Genomic DNA, 6,000 nt, shown 5'->3' with positions numbered 1-6,000 from the left:
AAACCAGAATCCTTATGCTTCTGGCAACCTTAAGATTTTAGACCACTAAGAATAACTATACAGGCTTAAAAAAAAAAACGGGTTTCATCTGGAAGGTCTGTACTAGCTGTACTTGCTAGCAATGGATAGACTCAGAAATCATGTACACTTTTTATATGTGGTCAGACTCCTCACTAAGGTACCCATGAGACTAAAGACACCGCAGGTGCCAGAAGTCATATACATCAGCATACCCAGAAGTCCACCTGGACTAACCACCTGATGCTATACAACAGAGCAGTCAATGGCCTCCCCTGACAAGAGTTAAAACAGTCTACTAAACTCTGCAAAAAGGTGGCCTTGAAATGAGTGAGGTTATCTAAAAGCCAGCTGTTCCAGCTTTTATAGACAGGCCTCAGTATGTCACTGTACGTAATAAACCGTAAAAAATAACTCTTCCTATTTTCCTTCTGTGGTGCACATCCATGCATCCTCAGCTTCTTGTACTATTTAACTTCATCCAAGTCAGGAGATGATACCGAGGAGGCTGTGGCACAGCACCACTGTTAACCAGGGATAACTACGGAGAGTGGACAGACAGGGAGACAAACATTGAACTCCAATTGCTTTGCCAGCAGTGAACAGAGGCATCAGCAAAGATGCCATCTTTGCCAGCTGGGTTTTTCCAGGCTTAACCAGGCTTTCTCAGAGTATAGAACAAAAACAAGGTTAAAAGGAAAGAACAAAACAAAACAAAAACTTAGAACAGTTCTGAAGAAATTCATGCTCTCAGAAGGTGTGGTGTGCCATTTCTAAACCTGGACCTAACTTTTGCAAAAAGATTTTGTTAATTAGCACCGCCTTAATTAGTGGAAACTACATACCCAGGGGAAGGAAAGGCAAGACATTGGTATAAAATCTCTTCTGGATGAATCTCCAGGCTGCAGCCCTGATCTATATGCAGAGGAAGACTTTTGTATAGTGGAGTTTCCTCCTTTTGCATTACATCAGCACCTGAGTTTGCTGCACAAGATCCCTGCTCAATATTGTCCCGCTCTTGACACATGGCAGACAAGCCACGAGTGTCACCAAACAAATATTGGAAGCACTGGAAAGCACCATGTCTTTCTTTCCCACTCCTGTCCCATCCATTATAACATGCAGATGACCAGGAAGCAAGTGACAGGTGTAAAGAAAACGTTTCCTCCTTACAGGGAACTCATTGCAACTTTGCAAATGTTATCCCACTGTCCTTGTCATAGGAGGGAGAGGAAAATAATGCCTCTTACTTCCCTCTGCACTGTCCTTCCCAAAATACAGCTGTCTAAAGCCCTCCTCAGGCAGAAGCTCAGCATGGAAAATTTCAGCCCCAGAGATGAATGTCTCAGAGAGTCATAGGGAAATTTTAAAAAAGGGATTGAACAGAAATGGGTTTGTGACCTCAGTATCAGTGGTTGCTACTAAAGCCTGGAGCTGGGATTGCTTGTGACAGGGTGAAAGCAATCTACCTTATACCACTCACAAAGATTAATCAAAGACTTTGGAAATTTTGATTTATAGATCATAAATTCCTAACAAGCATATGTTTATTATTATACATCAGAAAACATCCATACATCTGACACTTCACTAAATTAGAGCTGTCAGGTATTTATTTTTGCAGTCACTAGAAGCAATGTTATTAAACTGCCCAAAAGCAGCCTTCAGAAGCAAGAAAAATAAATTCCAAAATAGTCTAAATTAATGAATTCATAATAATCACTGCTAAAGTAGTGATTAAAGATTAAAGTAAAAGATCAGTCTCTGTCTCCACTTCCTTCTGATCCTGAATATTAAACCAGCAAAAGGCAGCACACAGTGCAAAGATCAGGGTGTCTGTCACAGCAATAAATCTGGAGCCAGCCCACTCCCATGAAAGAAACATCTGGCTCTGTGCCTCTTCCCCTGGCTTGCTAGTGAGAAAGCAGCAGTCATCAGGTACAGAAAACTTTCTCTATCAAACCTTTGGATCTTGGAAATACAAAGAATCACAGAGTAACTGAGGTGGGAAGGGATTGTGGTCAGGCTTGGATAAGGTTGCTATGGGCCATCTGAGGTTTGAGTGGTCCTAAGACTGGAGATCCTTCAGCCTCCCTAGGCTTCTGTGCCCATGTTTGACAGCCTCCTGGGGAAAAAAAAATATTTCCTAGCATATCTTCTTCTTTTCTTCTGCCAGCTGACATTATCCCCTTTTTTATGCCTTGAGAAAAGAGTGGGGATGTTGGCAGCAGTGCTGATATGGTGAAGGACAGGGCTGTGCCTCGCATGGTGAGGGTCTTCTGCATAACATTTCTGATCAGAAGTGGGAAGATGAGAGTTGTCTCTGATACTTGAAATGCTCCTGAAATGTCCTCTTTTGAGCAGCATCTTCTGTAATGTCACAGAAACAGCAGTAAATTGAAAAAATAAAAAATTGTATCTTGAATCAGCAAAATTACATCCAAGCATGAGATGTCACTGATGCCATTTGCTCTGTCTAAAGATGTTATTTTGATCAACAGTCCTCCCTCCTTTGACAGGACTAACAAGATAAAATGCTAATCAGAATAACTCCTGATAGAGTTGCCAGACAGGTAATGAAAATTGGTATAAAATACAAGAGCTAAGGAGTCCTGGGAAAGCCTGAATACAAAGGGAAGGCCTGCAATTACCGATTTGCAATCTCTGTCAATGATTAATGAGAAAAAGAAATTTTTTACTATAGAAATTCAGGGAGAAAAGGAGAAAAATTCAGCAGCAACAGGGAGCAACAACAAGGGGATAGCAGCAGCAGCAGCACCATCGGCTTCAAAGAGGCAGCAATTGAGGTGGCAAGGCAGCAATTCTCCAGAGGGTGAAAAAGCAATAAGTTGTTTGTTCTCTTCCTTTTCTTAAAAGCTTTCTCCCAGGGGTGATTAATTTGTTTAAAAACCTGTTTTCCTGCATTCTCTCCCACTGTTAACTCCTCCCTGAGACCCCTTCTCCTGTGTGGTTTTTCCCATAAACCATTTTAATTTGCTTAAACCATGAAGTTGGTTATTTTTGTAATTTGTGAGGCAAATATGCAGAGTGGCTAATATTTCCTCATAAACAAAATATAAAATAATACTAGTTATGGATCGTGACATTTTCCTGCCCACAAATGCATGCTTTGTGGGGGGAAGCCACTCTTTGGCCAGGGCCAGTAAGGTCTTTCACTTCTGGGAGCCCAGAGGCCACAATTTTATCAGCCCACAAGAAAAAAAAAAAAAAAAAAGTCACTGGGGCATATTTCACTGGGACAGTACAAATGGAAGCAGTAGGAAAAATCATCTCCATTCTCCCCCTTTCTGCCCTCTAACTGAGAGTGAAGAAAGCATTTTGGGCAGATAGCCTTGAGGAACGGAAAAAAATTAGGAAACCTAATCATTGGTTGAACACGCTATGTAGGGCTGGTGCTCTGCCAGTCTAGGGCTTGCCTTCAGACCACTGAGAACATGCAGAAAATTATTAACAATTACCCAGCAATTATATTAATTGCATATTAAATCTGTTCTGTGTTGTATGCACTGCATTAAAAATATTAAGTGGCAATGTGTGAAGTATAAGCAATAATAGCCCACATGGTTTTTTCCTCTGCTTTCCTCACTCTTTCCAGAGAGGTGGTAAAGCAGGAAACCACTCGTGGTGGCTGAAGCAACACTCACTTTGGTTGAACAGTGGTAGGAAAGCAGAGGCTTGGAATGCTGCAGAGCTGTGCACTTCAAGATTTATGGCCTCAGCATGGGCTATGTGAGCCATTCCATGCTTTTCAGTGGGAAGTGATACTTTTAGGCTTCGTATTTCTCTTTTATAGTCCATGAAGTACTTCTAAAAGGCCTCAACCTTGACAGGTTTATGGGTAAACAGATATCTTCCTTTAATATTTAGTCACATTCATCACAAATTACCCATTTCTAGTCACACTAACACTGACGTTGCACCCTTGTGTTGCTCTCTGGATTTGAATAGTTAGCTGCTCTAGTTAGTAATATTGCGACAGTAGGGTGCAAAGAACTGACCTTTTCCAGGCCCCAAAGCTGTAGTTGTGGCCTCCAGAAAAGCTTACACCCATCCAGGAGGGACTGGAGCCTGAAGCACAGAGCTGCCAGAGGGAAAAAAGAGACAACTGCTTCCACTGGGAGACCATTGCAGACTCAAAAAGGAAAGTTTTCAGTTTTGCTCTTTGTCTTCAAATGCATGCATGGTTTCATTGTTCTCAGTCGTGTGCTGCAAGTCGCCATCATGCCAAATTGGGACTTTTTTTTGACTGAGGTAAAAGATAGATGAAAAAAGCTGGAATTCCCTGAATGGAGTGGGGCATGAGGCTGCTGGGATGTGTGGTAAAGGGTCAGCAGAGCAGTGACCAGGCCGGAGAGTTCCAGGGGATGCAAAGGAAGACCATGTGGCATGCCCACCATGGCATGCCCACCATGGTTGCTCTTCTATAGTGAGGCACTCACGACTACAAAGAGCTGAGAAACACTGGGCACCATGAGCAGAGAGGCAGGCACTGTCTGAGAGTCTGTCAGAGATGAGAGAAGGCCTCAGGCTGCCTTAGGAAAAGCCTAAAGGCTCCACCAAGAAGTTTAAAGCATGAATCTCTGGTGGTAAGAGATCACATAGCAAGGTAAATGGAGTATATGCACATGGCCTCTCTTGTTTCAAGGGTATTTGGGTGTCATCCTGAGACTTCTCTGCAGGTAGCATCCTACCACAGAGAGCCCTACTACATCTACGGACCGTACGAAGTTGACAGCACCAGGGAGAAACTCCAAACAGGGGTCTGAATGAGGAGTGCTGCAGTGAGCAGTGGGCAGCTGCCAGTTCTGCCAGCACAAGCATGGGTCAGGTTTTCTGTTTCTGGACTGTCTTCCCTTTGGGAGCCAAAGTGGCTTGCTGAAAGTGTTTTGCTGGGTGACAGCATAAAAAGGAGACCACTGTCATTCGGAGAAAAGTGTCGCTGGGAAAATGTGAGGTGTGAGGCACATCTTTGATGGGGCTCCAACTGAGGTACCACTGCCTACAACTGGCTTTGTCAAGCTAGCATGGAACTAGTGGATAAAGGTGGATATGGATCAAAATACATTTTCCCAGTGAAAGCAATTTTGCTGAATTTAGACCCTTTAATTTTAACAATACTCATCAGTGTCTCTTCATCTTGATTACAATGTTCATCTCCAGAAGCACTGTTTCTACAGAATTGCTGATTAATGTTATAACACCAACAGGCTGTCAAACAGAAGCGAAAACACTCCGGAGAAAAAATGTCAAAACCCCTGACATGAATACAGAAACAAGTCACACTCCTTGAGCCACACTCCTTCTCTCACAGAATGGAAGGCTCCTCCTTCATAATTCCAGAGGGCTAAAAATTACCTCTGGGATTCCCAGATGATGGCAACTTTCAGGCAAAATTCTATAACCAAGTTTTCTTTAAATAAAATACCATTTTTATCTGGGCAGCTTCACTGGCCTGGGTGGATCTGGCCATGGTTTGATGACAGGGTAAGAAACCAAACTATATGTTCTCCTTTCTATTCAGGACAAAAGAATATAAGGCCATAACCAGAGTGTACAGGAGAGAAATTTCTAACATTTGTAATATTCACTCATTCAAGGGCTCCAAAATTTTCCCTGGCTGCAAAATGACTACTCCTGGGTAGTTTCCTGTGATTGGAAGTGTGCAGCTCCATTCTTTCTGCCTCTCTCTTCCCTTCATCCAGCTGTGAACATTTTGATACCTTCAACTGTTGTGTTGTTACACTTCTGTCATGTTTGCTTATGCTTTCTGGGATAGGTGAATTTTTTTGCCATAGCACTTTTTACGTGTCACCTGCTTAAAAAAAATAGTTTCTTTTCCTGACTGAATTATAGCCATGCCAAGAAATCACACAGAATAAGTAATTTCTGTTCTAAGTCCCTCCTTACCTTAAAGAACAGACAGAATTTTCCCCCTAAATAAGAAGAGGCACAATGGTGGAA

Source organism: Heliangelus exortis, chromosome 3 (assembly GCF_036169615.1).
Source record: "Heliangelus exortis chromosome 3, bHelExo1.hap1, whole genome shotgun sequence".
In the NCBI taxonomy this organism is placed as follows: domain Eukaryota; kingdom Metazoa; phylum Chordata; class Aves; order Apodiformes; family Trochilidae; genus Heliangelus; species Heliangelus exortis.
The sequence above is the reverse complement of the archived record's forward strand: the minus strand, read 5'-3'. Positions refer to the sequence as shown.